Here is a 21,898-nt window from a genome sequence, read left to right as displayed (position 1 = left end):
CTGTCCTAAAGGATGTTGCAAGAGTTAAAGGAGATTCTGTCCAATCGCACATGTGCATACTCACACCCACATCTACACAGTGTCTGACACAAGTCAGATGTGCAGACAGTTTTAAACTGTTCCCTGAGTTCTCTGTTCTTCTTCCTTAGGGGTCATGAAGGTGAGCACTGGAGAAAGGCAAGAGAATTTTACAATATTTGAATAAATTGAAAGATAGGACCGGACGTGGTGGCCAGCACTTTGGGAAGCTGAGGCGGGTGGATCACTTGAGCCCAGGAGTTCAAGACCAGCCTGGGCAACATGGCAAAATCCTGTCTCTACAAAAGATACAAAAATTAGCTGAGCATGGTGGTGCACACCTGTAGTCCCAGCTACTCGGGGCTGAGGCAGGAGGATTGCTTGAGCCTGGGAGGTAGAGGCTGCAGTGAGCCATGATAGCACCATTGCACTGCAGCCTGGGTGACAGAGTGAGACCCTCTCTCAAAAAAAATTTTAAAAAGGCTGGGTGCGGTGGCTCACACCTGTAATCCCAGCACTTTGGGAGGCTGAGGCGGGTGGATCATAAGGTCAGGAGTTCGAGACCAGACTGACCAACATGGTGAAACCCCGTCTCTACTAAAAATACAAAAATTAGCCGGGTGTGGTAGCGTGCGCCTGTAATCCCAGCTACTGAGGAGGCTGAGGCTGGAGAATCGCTTGCACCCAGGAGGCAGAGGTTGCAGTGAGCCAAGATTGCACCACTGCACTCCAGCCTGGGTGACAGAGTGAGACTCTGTCTCAAAAAAATTATTAACAATAGCTAACATTTACAAAACATTTACTATGTCCTAGGCGTTGAGCTTGTGAGGCAGCTGTTAATCTTTTTTTTTTTGAGATGGAGTCTTGCTGTCACCCAGGCTGGAGCGCAGTGGCACGATCTTGGCTCACTGCAAGCTCCGTCTCCCGGGTTCACGCCATTCTCCTGCCTCAGCCTCCCGAGTAGCTGGGACTACAGGCGCCCACCACTACACCTGGGTAATTTTTTTGTATTTTTAGTAGAGACAGAGTTTCACCATGTTAGCCAGGATGGGCTCGATCTCCTGACCTCGTGATCTGCCCACCTCGGCCTCCTAAAGTGCTGGGATTACAGGCGTGAGCCACTGCGCCAGGCCAGAGGCAGCTGTTACTCTTATCCTAATTTTACAGACCAAGACCTGAAGGCCCAGAGGGGATAGATAAGTTGCCAAGGTCACAGGGCTGGTTGTTGAACCTGGATGGTCCGTCCTCAAAGCCAGTCCTCTTAACCCTTATATGATTATCCTAGGATGTGTAGAGACACATAAACCAGTGTGGATATCAACTGATAATCTGAAAAAAGAAGACCTCATAAGGGCATGAGAGGGAATCAAGCCTTTTCATATGTTAGAACCTATTCCAAAGAACCAATATTTAGATTCATATGGTATTTGCTCAAACTGAGGTCTAAGGAAGGAAATGGAGAATTCAGAAATATATTAATCAAAATTGAAAGTCTAGCGTAAAAGTAGATTTTACTAAACAAAGGATTTTTTTTTTTTTTTTTTTTTTTTGAGATGGAGTCTCGCTTTGTCGCCCAGGCTGGAGTGCAGTGGCGCGATCTCAGCTCACTGCAAGCTCGGCCTCCCAGGTTCACGCCATTCTCCTGCCTCAGCCTCCGGAGTAGCTGGGACTACAGGCGCCCGCCACCATGCCCGGCTAATTTTTTTGTATTTTTAGTAGAGACGGGGTTTCACTGTGTTAGCCAGGATGGTCTCAATCTCCTGACCTCGTGATCTACCCGTCTCGGCCTCCCAAAGTGCTGGGATTATAGGCGTGAGCCATGGCGCCCGGCCTTTTTTTTTTTTTGAGATGGAGTCTTGCTCTGTCACCCAAGTTGGAGTGCACTGGCACAATCACGGCTCACTGCAGCCTAAAACTCCTGGCCTGAAGCGATCCTCCTGCCTCAACCTCCCAAAATGCTAGGACTACAGGTGTAAGTCACCACGTCTGGTCAATAATTATTTAATAAATGGTAAGTGCAGAATTAATAACAACCGATGACAGTGGTAGTGAGTTATGTCCATATTTTACTCCAAATAAATAAGCCAAAATAAAATCGGGATAGTCATCAGAGAATGAAATATGAAATGAAATTGTACAAAACTAGCAGAAAAAAGACTATCAGATGGGCAGCAGAAAGCTCACTTTGTCAGCACTGAAGCCATTAAAACATTAGAATGACACACTGAACATTATAATAAAACAAGAAAGAACAACAGGCTAGAAAATATTTGCATCAATGACGACAAAGGAGTAATATCTGTAACATAAAAAAATGCTTGTTCAAAGTTAGAAGAGGTTCAAGTCCCCAGAAGATGGATATGAATAGATTATTCACAGGACAGGGAATGCATATAGTAAATGCATGGAAAAACATTCATTTTTGAATGTTGTGTCACCTAAGAAATGCTAAGTAACCTTGAACTAGCAATAGACTATTAAAGTAGGGGGGAAATGGCACTCAATGTTTATAAGTGTGTTAAACTCCTTACACTTGTTCCTTGGAGGCGTTAGAATAATTGGGGCAACTCTTGGGAAAAATATGACGCTGTAAGCCAAGACCACTTGGCTATTCATAGCCTTCTACCTGGGAGCCTTTCCACTCCCAGGTATTTGTCCCAAGTGCAGAATTCAAGGATAGGTTAGCAAACAACCGTAAAGAACCAAAAACATTAGGGGGCTGAGTGAATAGTTAAGGACATCTGCACAACTTAAAAATGAATCATGTGAACAAAATAAAAATGGTAGTGAAAGTAGTAACAAAAAAAGTGTGGTTGCAACTATACACAGTATATATATGTTTCATGTCGTGAAAAGTTGCATTTCATTGTAACAATATGGATTACTGTACTCTTTTTAGATTTTTCTTTCTCTCTCCGGTTATCATATTGTTTTTTCAGTGGTGCTAAAAATATCTGGATTCAAATCCAGCCAGCAGCGTGACTTTGAGCAAGTTTGTGAAGTGGGATATTTCTCAGAGCGGTTGAGGGAGGTGGCTTGAGCTCGCACCTGGCACACGGTGAGAACCCCAGACTTTCTTCTTGCGGTGGGGGCGCCTCTGGGCCCTATCCGATAACGCCTTTCACGGCCTGGGAGTCTGATCGGGAGCTCCCGGGTCTCGGTGGCGCGGGAACTCCCTTCTGGAAGGAACTTTCCGGAGCAGGTGGGCGGGTGTATGTCCCACGGGCACCTGCGCTCAGGAGGAGGGGGCGAGCTCGGGCAACGTAACCGCCCACGGTCACCTCGGTCTGCGGGGCCGACTTGAAACCGCCTTCGAGGTTCTGATCCTTCCCGGGGCTCTGGGCTCGTTCGTCCCAATTCGCAGCTGTCCTGTGCCCTCGCTGCAGGAAGACTCAAGATTTACAGGGCGCCTCCTGCGGAAGCCTAGAGACATCGGGGGCGCCGAAGGGCCCGCGCCGGACTTCGCAGACAGGGGGCACTTGGGTGCCCTTTCAGGTCTCAGAGGGAGCGCCCGATCCCCGACGAGGGGCAGGCAAACGGGCGCAGTCCCCGCGGCGGCGGCACGCGCACATCTGGGATCCGGCCGCTTCTCCGCTCATGCCATCTTGTCCGAGCCAGTCACGTGCGGGCGACAGCGGCGCGCTTCGCCGGGCCGGTACTCCAGGTCCGACCCGCGAACCCCTCTGGGATCCCCGCCGCTCTGTCTACAACCCGAGGTGAGGCGCGGGCTGGGTCGGGGCTGGGCCAGGGCGGGCACTGGGTTCCCGGGGACGCGTCTCCTCTTCCGGGCCGTTCCGCTCGGGGCCACAGCGCCGTCGGGGGCCCGAGGCGCCGCCGCGTGTCCTGCGCCACGGCCTCGGGGCCGTCCGCGCCGAGTTGCTGGCTGGGGGCGTGGGTGGCCCGCGGCGCCGGACCCCCGGCACACCAGCCCGCGGAGTCCTTGCCTCCCGCGAGGCCCCAGCCAGGAGGGATGGCGCTGGGGCGGGAGCGGGGCAGCCGGGCCCAAGAGCTCCACGGGCGCGGCGCGAGGGGCGCAGGCTGCCGGGAGGACCGCGGAGCTGGGGGTGGGGGGGCGCGGGCGCATGCGCCCTGCGTCCGTGCCATATTGGAATGAGTCGGAGCGCGGAGCGCCGCCGCCGCCTCCGCCGGAGCGCGGGTGGAGGGGGGCGGGGAGAGCTGCCGGCCGCCCCGCTCCGCCGAACCCAGCAGGAAGGAGGGCGCGAGCGGGCGAGCGCGGGCAGCGCGGGAGGAAAAAGCGCCCGCGCGGGGGAGCGAAAAGAAGGAAAGAAAGAAAACGAGCGCGAGAGGGGGAAAAGCGAGCGATCGAGCGAGCGCGCGCGCGAAAACTCCCGGCAGGTAAAAAAGCGGGGCCGCCGGCTGGGCCTTCCCGCGCGGCGGCCTGGAGGGGCGGCGGCGGCGCCGGGGCGGGGGACCGTACGGCGTCCCCTTCGAAGCGGCCGCGCAACTTTGCCAACGGGAAACCGCCGGGCGCCGGCGGGCGCGCGGGCTGAGGCGCCAACGGGCGGCGGCGGCGGCGGCGGCACGTTGGGGGCGGGGGCGGGGCGGGGGGAGAGCGGCGCCCGCGCGCGGCCCCGCGGTCCCGCGCGCCGGCCGGCCGGCTGCAGGGGCGCGCCTGGGCGCCTCGCCGCGGCGGAGAGCGGCGGCGGCCGTCAGCCCGTGGCAGGCAGCGCGGCGCGCGTCAGCCCGCGGGAGGCGTGAAAGGAAAGTGGCCGGGCGGCGGCAGTGGCGGGCGCCCAAGTTCCCCGGCGCGCCGGGCCCGCCGCGCGCCCCTCCCCGCGCGCGCCCCGCGCTCCGCCCGCCGAGCCCCCGCGGACCCGCCCCCCGGGCTCGCTCCGGGCGGGGCGCGAACCCGCAGCTGGGGCCGGGCGCGCGGCCGGTCGGAACTTCGGAGGGCCCGGGCGGTCGCTGCGCGGTGGCGGAGCGTCTAGCGGCCGCCGCAACCGGTGGCTCCGGGCCGCCGTTGTGAAGTGAGCGGGCCTCTCCCGCGCCGCGGCCCGCCGGGCACCGCCGCTGGACCCCGCGCCGACCCGGCAGCGCCCCGACCTGCCGCTCGGGAGGTCCGCGACCGTTTCGATTTCTGTTCCTAAAGTCCGATTTTGGACGCTGAAAAGGAGGCTGTGGAGGGGCGAGCGGCGTCCTGGGAAGCAAGGCCTGCTCTGTGCGGAGCAGAAACGCCTTGTGCGAACAGAAATAAATTCCCGCGGAAAGGATGTACGTTATGCTAAGTTTTTCACAAGATGTCAGCTGTTCCCGTAGGGTCTAAAACTAAGCCGGCAGGCACAGGTCACCCCCAGAGCTTGTGTTCAAGAAGTGGTGGACGCTCGGGTCAAGTGGGGGTGTTCCCAGTGGGTCGCCCGAAGCAGCACTGGTTGATGGTCCCAAGTGGTGTTTTTGAGTCCTGTTAGCAGTGATCTGTGTTTGAGAACCAAGTAACCATCAAAGAGATTCGAAAGGAAGTAAGATGGATTTTGTCAATCCCCGCGTATGTCTTCTCTTGAACCACATTTTCTAAGATGTCATTCTTAATTTTATTGCATCTGGGTAAAGTGCCTGAACCTGTAATCATTAATTTGTCAACTGGCGAGAGGATGAAGGAAGATGTGTCTTTATGTGTACACTTTGAGGCCTGTTGACTAGCGTTTTGAGGCATTTGTTGAATTAGGCCGTAGGTAGATTCGGAGTTAAGATTTGTTTGCGATGTCAGAAAAGTAACGGCCTGATAGAAACGGCCAGAGATCAGGAAACAGTTCTGTTATTACCGTTGTCATTGACTAACTGCCTTATCTTGGGCACATTTCTTACCCATTGTAGCTTTGATTTTCCTTATTTGCAACATTAAGATAAACAGATCATTTTTGGGGGTGCTCTCAGTTCGAAAATTCGGTGGCTTTCTTAACTGAAAGATTCTTAGAAATCACAGTGTATATTTTGAGAGGTTCTACATAAAAGTGCTCGCAATGTGTGTCTTTATTAAAATTCATTTGGAAAAAACATCTTGGTAGCTAGATCCAGAATGGTTTTATATGATTATTTGAATAGATTTTTAACAATGTATTTCAATGTGCTTAAAAATTATATGTATTTTTATGGAGGTATGTATAACCTACCGAAAGATCTTAAGGGTACAATTCAATGACTTTTTATATATGTATATGCCCTGATAACCACACTCAGATCAAGATATGGAACATTTTCAGGCCTTGTATCGTTTCCATTCAGTAAACACATTCCCCCTCCCCAAGGCAACCACAATTCTGACTTCTGTCACCACAGATGAGTTTTGCCTCAAAACAGGACCCTTTTGAGGGTTAAAGGGGCAATACTAACAAACTGAGGATAACTTGTATGTAAACTTGGAGTTATGGCCGTGTTGGCCATGACCCTTTGCTTTTATAATGATTCTTAGGGTTTTTGTAATCCAGAATAACTTAAAATTCTGTCCTGAGGAACTTCTTAGAAGGTCACTTTTCAGTGGGGGCAATACTTTGCAGGTTACGATTGGTAGTTCTTGGGAGTCCTTATGTTCACAGACAATGGTATTAATCTGTGACTTCCCATTTTTAGAATATAGGTACTATATATTTGTAGACAACAGATTTGAAGAATGAATCATGAATTTTCCTAACAAGTTAGAGTTTAAGGTGTCAGTAGATGAATCAGTTTCTTAATGCCTAGAATTTGCTGAGAAAATTGAATGAAAATTGGTTTCTTTAAGTGAATTAAGAATGTGTGCGTAAAGCTTTAACAACCTTTTCAATGACAGCAGTTGACTTATATATACAGGATAGTCAGCTGGTTTATCAAATCATTTGAAGTCCAACAATGAAAGCAAAAACAAAAGGTTAACTAAAAATTATGTCAGGTGTGATTAAAAAAAATCGGCATGACTAAGATACCTTTTTTTTTTATTAACCCTCTCTCTAGGAAGGTGGACTTTTAAATATTCTCCACTGAAGCAAATGCTGCAACAATTTGCATTTCCTTCACCAATGTCTTGTGCCTTTTCTTGTTTCTACTGTAAAGGAGATGGGTTAGATGTTGTAAATGAATTCTTATTTTGTTAGTTCCTAACAAAGGCTTGTGTTTTTTACTGCAAAGATATCTGTGTGATAAAAGTTGGGAATGTTCTAAGGCCTGTGGTGTAGGGATCCATGGGGAATAGTCCACAAAGTTAAAAGGTTTTCTTCTGTGAAATGATTTCGCTGAATAATTCTGTCTTTCTGTGTTAAGCTAGCCAGCCAACTGACTGACCAGCAGCTAAGCTGGATTTGGTCACTCCACCCAAGATTCACAGCCTCATTAGCCAAGAGAGTAATTGATGACTTAGCTATTATTGATACATTGTTTCTTTTTGTGGCTCTTTTTAAATTTCTTGGCTTTTATGTGATCAGATTGTTTAATTTAAAATCTATTACATTTTTAAGAGAAGCAACTAAAGAGATACACAACGAAAAACAAAATACACAGTGAAAGGGAATTTCCTTTTTTTGCTGTTTTGTTGTAAACTCAGATTTTTCCTTTTAAAAATGATTGCTGGCTAGGCACAGTGGCTCACGCCTATAATCCCAGCACTTTGGGAGGCTAGGCAAGAGGATCGCTTGAGACCAGGAGTTCGAGGCCAGCCTGGATGAAAGAAAAGGGAGACCCTGTGTCTACAAAAAAATAAAAAAATTAGCCAGGCGCGGTGGTGGGCACCTATAGTCCCAGCTCTTCAGGAGGCTGAGGTGGGAGGATCCTTTGAGCCCAGGAGTTCGAGGCTGCAGTGAGCTATGATTGCAGTGCTGCACTCCAGCCTGGGTAACAGAGTGACACTGTCTCAAAAAACAAACCAACCAACCCAGTATGATTTGCCTATCCATAATCTTCCTGCTTCTGTAGTATACTTTTGCTTTCACAGTGATACCTAGACTGGGTTTAGCTGTGGAATGGTGGTGTAGCAGCAGGTATCATTGAACTCTAAAGTCTGTAGAAAAGATGAACTATACAAACTTCATTGGCTTTTTATTTTGACATCATGTTATGTTCACATTAAGTAAATAGATACAGTCCAAAAAGCAAAAGGCCATTATTTAGGCAGACATTTTACATCTTTAATATTTTTAATGTTACATTTTTTCTCTTATAATTTTCCAAAATTTTGCTTTCTTGGATTATTTGGCTTATAACCAATATTTTGGAATAACATAAAATAAAAGAACTTGTAATGAGTAAATGATACAACTTCCTTATGGCAGAGTATTTTTCTTTTAGTATATAGCATTCGTTACCTAACTGGGGTATTTTGTATTTGAAAATAATATTTCTGTATATACATAGTTATTAAATGGGATAAAAGTGTGTGGGGATTTTGGTTACTTGCGAGATTTTAAACCATTAGAGTTTGGGGAGTGGGATTTTGATAGGAGTCTCCCATTCTTCAGGGGATACTAACCTCATTGGAAAAGAATTTTTTTTTTTTTTTTTTTTTTTTTTTTTTTTTTTAGACAGACTTTTACTCTTGTTGCCCAGGCTGGAGTGCAATGGCACGATCATGGCTCACTGCAACCTCTGCCTCCTGGGTTCAAGCAATTCTCCTGCCTCAGCCTCCCAAGTAGCTGGGATTATGGGCATGCACCACCATTCCTGGCTAATTTTGGTATTTTTGGTAAAGATGGGGTTTCACCATGTTGGTCAGGCTAGTCTTGAACTCCTGATCTCAGGTGATCCACCCTCCTTGGCCTCCCAAAGTGCTGGGATTACAGGCATGAGCCCCCGCGCCTCGCGGAAAATGATTTAAAATAGAAAGAATGTGGTCAGGTTGTTGCAGATTCATGTTTAAACTTTTCAAAAGGGGGAGGAAGGATAAGAACACCGACACATTATTAATAGAAAAATTATATGACTTCACTGCATAAGTCTTAATGATTTGATTGTAAACCTTTTCCTCTAACTCAGAGACACCTGAAAACGTGCATGTAATTATTCTTTCTTTTATTCAAGAGGATGTTTATAACCTTATTTAGCTCTCTTTTGTCTTCAGGCAGTCACTCAAGGAATTTATTTAAAAACAAAAAATAGGTCGGGTGCAGTGACTTACACCTGTAATCCCAGCATTTTGGGAGACCAAGGCAGGCAGATCTCTGGAGTCCAGGAGTTTGATACCAGCCTGGACAACATAGGGAAGCCCTGTCTCTACAAAAAAAAAAAAAAAAAAAAAAAAAAAATTCAGGTGTCTTGGTGCATGCCTGTAGTCTCAGCTACTCGGGAGGCTGAGGCAGGTATATCTCTTGAGCCAGGGAGACAGACGTTGCAGTGGGCTGTGATCACACCCCTTCAGCCTGGTGACATAGCGAGACCCTGTCTCAAAAAAATAAATAAAAACAAAAAAAAAAGTAGTCTGTATATTGTGTGTTAAATGATGTGTTAAGTACCTGTTGAACTCTGTGGTTTGAACAGTTGAGTGACTTCAGTGAGCCAACCATGTCACTATGCAGAGAGAGGCTATAAGGTGGTATTTCCAACATGATGCACAGTACTGTGTGCATTGGGTCTTTTGTTTTTTTTTTTAATTGGCATACTGGTCTGGTGCATTGGTTCTTTTTTGATGTTTTTGCTTAGTCTAGAGAAAGGTTAATTATTAAACTGATGTGGGGCAGATAGGGTTGTTAAGTGTCAGTATCTGTTTATCTGGGAAACTTGGGTTCTGTCTGAGATGGTATTTGGAGAGGATCTTAGATGAGAGTTGGAAGGTGGTTTGTTGGCAGTTGAAAGTGTGGGACAGTCACACATTTGGAATGACAACATGAGCTGGGATGAGAAATTTAGCAATTACCAAAATGCCTCAGGAGTTTTTCTTGCTGATATTCAATTTAAAGTGTTAGCCAACAAGTACTCAGATTTGAATTCCAAATTATTATTTTTTATACCCTGAAGAGTTTTTTAAAAAGCATTTGAAGTGGCTACTATGGAATATTTGCTCAGTAGTAAGGCTGCCCATGGGCTGCCACTGGTTCTTCATTTCTGTTCACATTAATTTGCTCCCCAGACTAGAGTGCTTTCCTGTCTCTCAGTTTTTTCTAGTGTTCTTTCTTAAGGATCGGTTCTTCTAAAATATGCTTTTTCTGTGTTAAAAATAGTATATGGTAATTTTGAATTGTAACTTTAAGATACCTTTTGGGCTCATTTTGACTTGCGTCATAAAATAACCCTATTGGAGTGGTTAGATGGTGATCACACCAATGCACTTAGCATATTGCCTGTCTAGAACATAGTGATATATAATGAGGATATAAATTTTTATTATTAAAAATGTTTATGTGTAACAAACCTGCGCATCCTGCACATGTATCCTGGAACGTAAATGAAATCAAATAAAAAAAATGTATACCAAAAGTAGCCAGGCGTGGTGGCGGATGCCTGTAGTCCCAGCTGCTTGGGAAGCTGAGGCAGGAGAATTGGTTGAACCCAGGAGGTGGGGGTTGCAGTGAGCTGAGATGACATCACTGCACTCCAGCTTGGGCAACAGAGAGAGACTCTGTAAACGTATGGTTGTGGTAAGTTATATACATATAGCATGAATTGTACCATTTTGACCACTTTTACATGTACAGGTCAGTGGCATTAAGTACATTGACATTGTTGTGTAACCATTACCACCATCCATCTCTAGAACTTTTTTAATCTTCCCAGACTGGAACTCTGTACCCATGAAACAGGGATTCCCCAACTCCCCTCCTCCCACCCTAGACAACCACTGTTCTACTTTCTGTCTTTATGATTTTGGCTATTCTAGGTACTTCATCTAAGTGGAATCATACAGTATTTATCCTTTTGTGATTGCCTTAGTTCACTTAACATAATGTCTTTAAGGTTCATCCATGTTGTAGCATGTGTCAGAATTTTTTTTGAGGAAGTAAATTATTTGAAAGACTTCCACAGCAGGTAAAGTGGAGGTCAGGTCACAGAATACTGTTTGCTAGGATTTGTTTACCTCCCTTGGAAGAACTCCGTATGTGCCCAGCAGAGCCTAGAGAACCAGGTACCTTGTCGTTAGATACAGTTTGGGCACACTTGCTTATTCGAACAAAAGAAACAGAGCAGATTGTGACAGCAGGGTGGAAGACAAGGAAAATATAAAAGCAAAGGTTGCTGGAGTCCGGGGTCACATTGAGTAAGGAGTAAGGCCTTTTGGGTCTCAGGATGCCATCTTACCGTGTGATCACTGACATTCGTGGTGTTGGCCTGTGTCAAAGCATGTCGTCCAGAACAGTTAACCAAAAAAATGTGTGTGTTTAGAATTGTAAATAAGCCTTCACCTATCTGAAAGGCATATTCAGTGACTCAATCCCCAGCTGTTCTGGTTAGTTGAGGTTTTGCCATATTTCACTCTTGTTTCTGTATTGATAGAAAACTAGCACGTGTTTAAAAAGGCTTAATGACTTACATAATAATGATACCACCTAATTAATGCTTTGTATTTTAGATTTGCTGTATCACTTTAATTCTGTATTTGTGAAATAGAGATGTCCAATCCTGGTTGGAGAGAAAGCAGGTTTGACGGTTAAGGGTAATAGAGAGTTGAGCAGGTATGTACTTTCAGAATGGTTAAAGAGTTATATTTTCCTCCATTATTATTTTTAATGGCTGTATTAATGTAGTAAATGTGGGATGAGTTTCCTAATACTGTTTGTTACCGGGGGGAGGCCATCTCTTAATTACTGTCCTTTCTTCCCGGCAAGGATGTTTTTGACTTTCTGGAAACCATTGAAGAATAGACAGTAAATGTCATGAAGCCTGATTTTTATTGTGTGTTGTGTTACTATTCAATTCTTAAGAATGGTTAGTTGTTTCCTAGAGTTAGTAAGGCTTTTCTGAGAAAGTATCAGTTTCTTTGGCATGATGTTGTCTAATAGAGCATAGAGCCATGGTAGTAAAAGTCAATGGTTAGGGGAGGAGATACAGGGTAGGAGACAGTTGTCTAAACTGGAGTGCCTGGGCTCAAGCAGTTCTCCTGCCTCAGCCTCCTGAGTAGCTAGGACTACAGGTGCATGCCCCAGCACCTGGCTAATTTTTTAAAACATTTTTTTTTTTTTTTGAGACAAAGTTTTGCTCTTGTTGCCCAGGCTGGAGTGCAGCGGTGCAATCTTGGCCACCTCCGCCTCCTGGTTTCAAGTGATTCTCCTGCCTCAGCCTCCTGAGTAGCTGGGATTACAGGTGCCTGCCACCATGCCTGGCTAATTTTCTGTATTTTTAGTAGAGACAGGGTTTCATCATGTTGGCCAGGCTGGTCTTGAACCCCTGACCTCAGGCGATCCATCCGCCTTGGCCTCCTAAAGTGCTTAGATTACAGGTGTGAGCCACTGCGCCGGGCCTTTAAAACATTTTTTGTAGAGATGGGGTCTCTCAGTGTTGTCCAAGCTGGTCTCAAAACTTCTGGCCTCAAGTGATTCTCTAGCCTCAGCTTCCCAAAGTGCTGGGATTACAGGCATGAGCCACTATGCCCAGCCTGGTTTTCATTTTTATCATTGAGCAAAATGAGCAGGATTGGGTGGTCTAGCTAAAGATAGAAATTTGAGAAACTTCGGGTGTATTATTGTTGTTATAGGTGTTTATGATGGTATTAAAACATCTGAATCCCTTGATCTCTTAATGTAATTAATATTAATTTAATTTTATTTCTCTTTTAATGTTGGCTTTCCAGTCCTCAATCAAGTTATAGTTGCACTTAAAAATACGTAGTTTTCTTTATCGTTAATATGAATAACACCATATGCAAATTGGGAAACAGGCTTAGATCTTCTCCTAGGCATTATCTGTACCCAGTTTTCCTGTAAGTATTCAATTGGGCTCCTCAGTCAACAGAGAAGAGCTTCAAATGACTTTCTTTGTTGTCAGGCTCCATTCTCAGGAATGGCTATGACAAGGGAAGCAGAGGGCTGGGTGGTCTCTTCTGGCCTCCCCTTCTAGGGAGAGTCTTCCTTTTCTCAGCAAGTGCTTGAGGAGGGCTGCATGATGCCACAGCCAGTCAGGGCGGTAAGACACAACTGCCCTCACCCTAGCTCCTCTCCTAGCCATTGACTTTTACTCCTGTTTTTGGCTTTCTGTTGACTTTGTCTGACAGGAGTGCTTTCCGGAATAGTGTGCTGGTGAAATGTTGGGTTCTCTACAGCCTCCTTGAGAGGATTCACTGTTCTCCCTGTGCCTCGTCTTTTATCTCCTTGCGACCTTCATTTTCTCCCAGAGTCCCAGCCCCATCAGGCCTGGACCCACTGTCTAATCTTTGAGCTGCTCCCTAGCCAATCCACTTTGTTCTTTCCCTCTTTCCCTTCTGTGGCCCCATAAGCCACCTGCAGCCTTCCAGCCAGTGCCTCTCTCTGCTCCTGGATATAGACTACCTTGGAGGAGAATTCAGGTTCTCCAGAAAGCCCTGTCTTGAGGCAGACCTTTCTGTCTTTGCCTTCTGTAACCTTTTAAGACCTTCCCTTCTTTCTATTTACATCTCTCTCAATGAAGTTGTCCACATTTAGAGTTTGTCTAGCTCCTGTGCTCCTCTAAGACCCCTACATCCCTGCCCGTTGGGCTTCCAAGTTGGGTGCCACACTGGCATCTCAGAATCCACAGGTCCAAAATAGAATTTCTCCTTCTACCCCAAAGACGCCAGTCCTCTAGTGGGCCTGTTTGCCCAGGTCTCTTTCTTTACATTGCTCCTCAGCGATGGTGTTTGTTTTGTCCACTGGGAGCTTTCCTGTGGAACTTGAGGTCTTATTCTTCAATTGCCAGCCTTGGAGTTAGAACGTACAGTTCTGACTCCTTGGTTTTCAAGTGTTTTTAAAGTTGTGGAACCCTTTGTTCAAATGAAATCTTTCTAGGAAGCCCGATGAGTAAAATAAAATGAGAGTCCTCCTAGTGGAGTAGGGGTGAAGGGCCAGCATCCTGTCCCAAGGCAGGATAGCTGGACATTCTCTGCTTCCCTCTCCTCCCAGGCAGGACTGGCGGCTGGCTCTTGGGGCAGCCTTCCCAGTGGATTCTGCATAAATGGAGCTCCTCAGAGTTGCTGTCAGCACTGCTTTGAGGGCATGCTCTATGTTTTAAACCATTTTATCTATTCTGTACCCCACTTCCTTCCTTTGGAAATTTAAATTTTGATTGTGACTGATAAATGTAAAACTAGTGCCAGTGATGAACCTTGCCAAGGAAAAGGAAAGACACCTTGGAAAGTGAAACTAGATATTAAAAAGAGCTTCATCAAATGCTGAGGCTGTCAAAAATGCTGAAGGGCTCCTTTCAAAATTTACTTACGTCTCTAGCCGGGTGCGGTTGCTCACGCCTGTAATCCCAGTATTTTGGGAGGCTGAGGTGGGCGGATCACTTGAGGCCAGGAGTTTGAGACCAACCTGGCCAAAATAGTGAAACCCCATCAATTTTAATAAAAAATTAGCTGGGCGTGGTGACATGTGCCTGTAATCCCAGCTACTGGGGAGGCTGAGGCAGGAGAATCACTTGAACCTGGCAAGCGGGGGTTTCAGTGAGATGAGATGGCACCACTGCACTCCAGCCTGGGCAAAAGAGTGAGACTCCATTTAAAAAAAATTTACTTAAGTCTCTGCTGACTCTTTTGAAAGTTGCTATTCTACCAACATGAACATTTTCAAGATAAACTTTGTTTAGTTTTGCTGTTTTTGTTTTGTTCATTTATCAATGTAGTAGGCTATTCAACCCATAAAACTAAAATGTTACATATTTGCAGTGAAAAATACAAACCTTGTTCTGTTGCTTCCAAATGGTCTCCCTACCTTCCCCACCTCTCCCATCCATCCAGCTACACTGAGGCCAAGTAGAGCTTTCTAAACAAACTTGATTTTAGTCACATAAAATCCCACATTTGGCCGGGTGAAGTCCAAACTCCTCAGGAAGGCATGCGGAATCCTTGAAGCACTCAGGCCCAGTCCGTTTGTCCAGCTTATTCCCTTCTCTCATGGCCTCTGCAGCCTCACCAACCCACTCTCCTGTAAATCCTTTCCTGCCATGTTCCATCTGCTTAGGGTGTTGTTCTGCTAAGGCAGTGCTCCCAAAATGTCAGTCTCACATGGACCGCTGTCACACTTTTTGGTATATTTGATTACCAAAATTATTATTATCATTATTTTGAGACAGAGTCTCGCTCTGTCGCCCAGACTGGAGTGCAGTGGCTCGATCTTGGCTCGTTGCAGCCTCTGCCTCCAGGGTTGAAGCAATTTTCTTGCCTCAGCCTCCCAAGTAGCTGGGATTACAGGCACGTGCCACCACGCCTGGCTAATTTTTTATATTTTTAGTAGCGATGGGGGTTTCTCCGTGTTGGCCAAGCTGGTCTCAAACTCGTGATCTCAAGTGATCTGCCCGCCTCAGCCTCCCGAAATGCTGGGTTTATAGGCATGAGCCACTATGCCTGGCCCACAATTATTCTTTTAATATGTTTTTAATTTTTATTTATTTTTTAAATTTATTTTTAATTAATTAATTTATTTATGTTTGAAACAGACTCTTGTCACCCAGGCTGGAGTACAGTGGTGCGATCTTGGCTCACTGCACCCTCCGCCTCCTGGTTCAAGTGATTCTCCTGCCTCAGCCTCCTGAGCAACTGGGATTATAGACAGGCATGCACCACCATACCCAGCTAATTTTTGTATTTTTAGTAGAGATGGGATTTCACCATGTTGGTCAGGCTGGTCTCGAGCTCCTGACCTCAAGTGATCTGCCCGCCTGGGCCTCCCACGGTGTTGGGATTATACGCATGAGCTACCATGCCCGTGCCAGTGATGAATGTTGCCAAGGAAAGATTCCTTAACTTAAATTTTATAAAGTATTATTACATTTTAAAAATGTCAAAATGCAATGCAAGTAATAAATCTAACCAGTTTATTAAAACACATTCCTTCAATAAAATTTCAACAAAGTCCTTTGTATTTAAAAAGAAGAAGTACCTGATAATAGATGATATTAAGGAATTGTTGATTTTTTTTTTTTTTTTGAAACAGAGTTTTGCTCTTGTTGCCCAGGCTGGAGTGCAATGGCGCCATCTCGGCTTACCGCAACCTCCGCCTCCTGGGTTCAAGCAGTTCTCCTGCCTCAGCCTCCCAAGTAGCTGGGATTACAGGCATGCGCCACCCCAGCCCGCTAATTTTTTTATTTTTAGTAGAGACACGGTTTCTCCATGTTGATCAGGCTGGTCTCGAACTCCCGACCTCAGGTGACCCGCCTGCCTTGGCCTCTCAAACTGCTGGGATTACAGGCGTGAGCCACTGTGCCAGGGCGATTTTTTTTTTTTTTTTTTTGTCATTTTTGGTGTGATAATGGCATTGTAGTTATACATAAAGGAGAATGTGCTTATTCTTGGGAGATGCAAGCTGAAGAGTTTAGAGGGTGAGGTATGATATCCTCAGCATTTTCAGATGGCTCATAAAATGTGTGTGTGTATAAATCTTTGTGTATATAGAAAGATAATTAGGAAATTTAAAATTTTTGAATCTAAGTAGAGAGTATTTGGAATTTTTTCAAAATCTCTGTTTCAAAATTTTGATAAAAGCTTGTAGTTGAGGGGGGTAAAAATGGCTGCAAAAAAAGTTGGTATTAAAAAAATTTTGGGCCAGGTGCAGTGGCTCACACCTGTAATCCCAGCACTTTGGGAGGCTGAGGTGGGTGGATCACTTGAGGTCAGGCATTTGAGACCAGCCTGGCCAACATGGTGAAACCCCATCTCTACTAAAAATACAAAAATTAGCTGGGCGTGGTGATGTGTGCCTGTAATCCCAGCTACTTGGGAGGCTGAGGCAGGGGAATTGCCAGAACCTGGGAGGCGGAGGCTGCAGTGAGCCGAGATTGTGCCACTGCACTCCAGCCTGGGTGACAGAGCAAGACTCCATCTGAAAAAAAAAAAAGCAAATTTTATTAAAAAATTTTGTAGAGGCAGAGTCTTGCTCTGTTGCCCAGGCTGGTCTCAAACTCCTGGCCTCAAACGATCCTCCTACCTCAGCTTCCCAAAGCACTGGGATTATAGGCATGAGCTCTTGCACCTGGCCCATAAATACTTCAAAAGGCAGAGTCTTTGGTAGGCCCCAGATTTTCTTGTATTCTATCAGAGGCTTAGGTGTGGGGGGAATGTTCTGCTAAAGAAATCCCTGTTTGTCCTTTAAGGCCCAGGGCTTCTGTGAAGCCTTCCCTCCTGGACTCCCTCAGGTTGCATTAACCACCCTTTGCTCTGGGCACTCACAGCATTCCACATATTCCACTGTTGTAAATATTACAATTGTGATTATTTGTTCAGTGTTTCTCATCTCTACTAAACTGTGAGCTCAAGGTCAGAGATGCTGTTTTATTCCTAGTTAGTACCTTGCACACAACCTAGCACAGAGTAGACACTAAATAAATTATAGCTGAATGAATGCATGGAAGCAATACTGCAACATATCCACTTATAATGTTATTCCTATTTGAAAATGTATTATGTTCTAAACAAGAAATGATTATGTTTAATGAGCTCTCATCTTGTCATTTCCAGGCTTAGAGGCTGCCAGTGGCTTTCCATCGTAATTAGAATAAAATCCAAACTTCTTGTGTGGCCTACAATACTTTGTTTCTTGTTCCCTGCCCACCTCTACCACTTTTCCACTTGCTTTCCCATATGGGTCTTCTGTCCATCCCAAGGATATCAATTTTTGTTTATTTTTATTTTTTTGAGACAGGGTCTCGCTCTGTCACCCAGGCTGGAGTGCAGGGGTGTGATCCCGGCTCACTGCAGCCTCTGCCTCCTGGGCTCAAGAGATCCTCCCACATCAGCCTCCCAAGTAGCTGGGACCATAGGCATGTACCACCATGCTCAGCTACTTTTTATATTTTTAGTAGAGATAGGGTTTTGCCATGTTGTCTAGGCTGGTCTTGAACCCCTGACCTCAAACATTCCGCTAGCCTTGGGCTCTGAAAGTGCTGGGATTACAGGCATGAGCCATTGTATCCAGCTGGCTGGACATCAAGTTTGTTACATTTAGTTCCTTTTAATCATGGAGGGTTCAGCTCAGCAAAGCCTTCCCTAGACATCCTTACCTCCATTCCAGAGGCACTTTTTTCTCACCATTGATTTTCTTAGTGACACTTTTCACTATATGAAATATTCTATTTTTAGCTCATTTTAATATTTTAATTTTAATTTATCATAAAATGCTTTAAAGCCACTCTATAGAGAATATTAAAACCTGTGAACCTACTCCCAGGATGTTTTTCCTAATTGTCCCTTGTGGGAGAGATAAACTATACACCAATGCATTATTCCTTGTGTTCATTTACTATTGTAAGCTCTGAAGGTAGGGACTGTGTCTGTCTTTTAATCACCATGGCATCCAGGTACTGAGCACCTGGCAAATATGTGTATGTAAATGGAGGTATGAATAAATAACCAATTTATACATGATTAAGAAATATTTTTTTCCTATCCCTGGACACTTTTTTTTTTACAGTGTTATAGTTTTAGTTCTGAATGTTCAGGTTTTTAAAAAATGAGAAACTAGTATTTTGTCATATTTTGCTGCTTTAAATATCTATTTTGATGAATGTTTTAAGTTGGCAAAATTCCTTTCCTCATCTTCATTTTTGAAGATCATGTTATAACTTTTTTTCCAAGATAACTGAGCATCTTTGGATTCTCGACAAATGCATTTCCATTAGTAAAAATCCAATTGCAGGGCATTTGCTTTACTTTTTGTGGCAGTAGTTACAAAGAGGCAATCAGCAGTCTGGTTCTGTGTGGGTGTGGGGTGGGGCAGCTCCACTTCCTTTGCCCTGTGTGATTGATGAGAGAGCCTGTTGTTATTCGCAGGTGCATGGGCCACAGGTTGAGCTTCAGAATCCAAGCCAGTGGAGCCACTTGCCTCCCACTGTTGTTAATGGAATCAATGCACTTAATGTGGGATTGCTGATGATGGCTGTATCTATATGAGGAGCTGGGATCCCTGAAACCAGGAGGAGCCATCTACAGAGTCTGAAGAGGGTTGGACAGGCTTAGGCTTTGCCTGCCATCTCCCTTGCCCCTGCCCCCCATCGTGCTTGGAAATGGAGAAGATTGGGAATTTTGAAGCTATGGGGGAAAACCCTTTAGTTTTTTACTGAACTGATGCTTGACTGGAGTGAGTTTAGGTAATTTGGATGCTTCAGTAATTCTAAAGTTGTTAGTTTAGAAACAAAATAATCTTATGTAAAACTGTTGACTCATAAAAAATATGATTAGCATTTCATATTAGCATATAAAATGTAATTGAACTTTAGTCACAGACTTGCTAATGTATTTGTATCTTTTAAATGTTGGTTACAATGGAGCCAAATATTTTTGTTGGAGAAGCAAGTAGATTTTTTTTTTTTTTTTTTTTTTTTTTTAGCATTATGGCCAGTTGAAAGTTACTGTAATTTTAAAGGAGGAGGGTGAAAGGGACCTCTTCAAACTCCCAATCCCTCCAGTCTCCTCTGTTTTACTGAATTCAAATTGTGCCACAAAGACTTTAGAAATAGTTAAGAAAAATGAGATTGCTTTTAATAGGCATTACTTTTTCTTCTGTTGCTTTATTTTTTAAAATCATCATCACAGACTTAAGTACGCCTTTAAAACATTTTGAACAGGGATACACATACATAGTAAAATTTTTTTTTTGAATATCAAAAAAGAGTGTATTCCGTTTTACTGAAACCCCTAGTTCCTCAGTCCCTTCTGTAGGCCACTATTATTCCCAGTTTCTTTTGTATTTTTATAGAAACATTCTATGTGTGTAAATCATATATTTCCGCATCCATATTAAAAAAACTCAAATGGTGGTATATTTTAGACATTGTTTTGCACTTCGCTCTTTTCACTGAAAATATCTTGGATATATCCAAGTACACATAGATCTGCTGCATTCTTTTAATGGTTGCCTAGTAGTTTATTGCGTGGATGCACCATATTTATTTAATTGTTTCCATATTTATTTATATTTTGGGTTTTTTTTTTGCTGCTGCAAACAGTACCATAGACTAATGATAATTGAATTTGCTTGGATTAAGAAAAGTTTTCTAATATTTAAACTGTTTTTTTTCTAAGTTAGTATTTCTAATACTAAACACTTAAAAGTGTTTTTTTTTCTAAGTTAGTGTAGTTGTGGGGGTAGACTGTTCTCCAGCCTCCCTGCCCCCAAGATGCCAAAGGTAGAGGAACTGGGTGCAGTGGAGTAAGAGGAGTTGGAGGTAGAGAGTCGTGGAGAGGCCTTCTACCACCCCCATTCTCCCCACCCTCCACCCACCACATGTTGCAGAAGGGATGGCATAGGCAGAATCCCCAGCTGAGTCTTGGGAGACTAAAGCATCTGAAGATGTCTTCAGACTACTGAGGTGTTGACCATGCTTTTGAAGCCTAAGGCCTGAATGTATGCTGCTTGTTATGAATTCAGATAGTTTGCTTTTGTATTTTCGTTTTGAGAAAATTGCAGCAGCAAGGATTAACAAATTGTATCAATTTCTGTATTTGGGTGGTATTCTTTTGTACATTGGCAGAAATATAGCTAAGTTTTTAAAAGTTGGTTTTTACCTGGGCTACTTGGTAAGGAATTTTAAAAATGCTGCTCCTGTTCTGGTGCAGAATTTCTAAAGAAACTGAGTTTGGAATCTTGAAGCATTCTGTAGTTGAATCTTACAGTGTTGTATATGCCTTTGTAGCCCAAGCTCTTAGTTATTATCCTTCATTAAAAGAACTTCAGAATACCCCTCAGAGAATATATTTATAACCCTTCAATAACGCTCTGCATACTGCCATTTTCTGTAAAATATTTTCCTAAAAAGTGTGACAATTTATGGTAGTCTATTCTTTTTCTCCCCCATGGTAGTACATTTCTAGCCCATGACTTTTTTTTTTTTTTTTTTTGAGACGGAGTCTCGCTCTGTCACCCAGGCTGGAGTGCAGTGGTGCATCTCAGCTCACTGGAAGCTCTGCCTCCCGGGTTCACGCCATTCTCCTGCCTCAGCCTCCCGAGTAGCTGGGACTACAGGCGCCCGCCACCATGCCTGGCTAATTTTTTTGTGTTTTTAGAAGAGACGGGGTTTCACCGTGTTAGTCAGGATCTTCTCAAGCTCCTGACCTTGTGATCTGCCTGTCTTGGCCTCCCAAAGTGCTGGGATTATAGGCATGAGCCACCGCGCCCGGCCTAGCCCATGACTCTTGTGACTTGCTCAGAGAGTGTTCACACCGAGCCAGTGACAGGCAGGCAGGTCCCCTCTGAGAGTACTTGTGCACTTCCCTGCAAGGGTTCCCAGCCACGAGTGCTAGACTGGGCGTTTCTGAGTTGTGTTTGCTCTGCTATGGCCTTCTTTCTGCCATTTATTCTGTGTTCTAGCAGGTAATTTTTTTTTAAGATGGGGTCTTGCTATGTCACCCAGACTGGAATGCAGTGGCCATACACAGGTATGGTCATGATAGCACATTACAGCCTCCAACTCCTGGGCTCAAGCTGTCTTCCCATCTCAGCCTCCCGAGTAGCTGGGACTAGTGGTACAAGCATGTGCCACCATGCCCAGCTAGTAAGTAGTTTTGACCCATGAAGGCAGACAAAGAGATGTGACTTGTAGAGTTGAATTTGTGGCAAAGAAACAGTATCACACTGTATGTCAAAACACAAGTTTTATGGAACTAAGGTGACTTCAAGAAGTGGTCTGAAAGCGAGGCATGGTGGCTCATGCCTGTAATCCCAGCATTTTGGGAGGCCAAGGCAGGTGGATTGCTTGAGCCCAGGAGTTCGAGACCAGCCTGGGCAACATGACAAAACCCTGTCTCTACAAAAAATACAAAAATTAGTTGAGTGTGGTGGTGTGCACCTGTAGTCTCAGCTACTCGGGT

The 21,898-nt window shown here is 45.0% G+C and overlaps 1 protein-coding gene across 5 annotated transcripts in view; it reads left to right on the top strand.

Annotated features, from left to right (window-relative positions):
- The first annotated feature begins 3,222 nt into the window (after window positions 1-3,222).
- SFMBT1 (Scm like with four mbt domains 1) overlaps window positions 3,223-21,898 on the top strand; it is a 147,456-nt gene continuing 128,780 nt past the window's right edge. The window contains exon 1 of one of the 5 annotated variants that reach the window (XM_055382663.2): window positions 3,223-3,734. The gene's annotated coding sequence lies outside the window, so the exon portion shown is untranslated. Of the gene's footprint in view, window positions 3,735-4,178; window positions 4,375-4,895; window positions 5,251-10,855; window positions 11,604-21,898 lie in introns of those variants that run through there. The other 4 variants (XM_063703851.1, XM_031009406.3, XM_019024284.3 and 1 more) reach the window with 4 other exon arrangements.

The sequence above is a fragment of the Gorilla gorilla genome, chromosome 2 (assembly GCF_029281585.2).
Source record: "Gorilla gorilla gorilla isolate KB3781 chromosome 2, NHGRI_mGorGor1-v2.1_pri, whole genome shotgun sequence".
NCBI lineage: Eukaryota > Metazoa > Chordata > Mammalia > Primates > Hominidae > Gorilla > Gorilla gorilla.
This window is presented reverse-complemented; position numbering and strand designations above follow the sequence as displayed.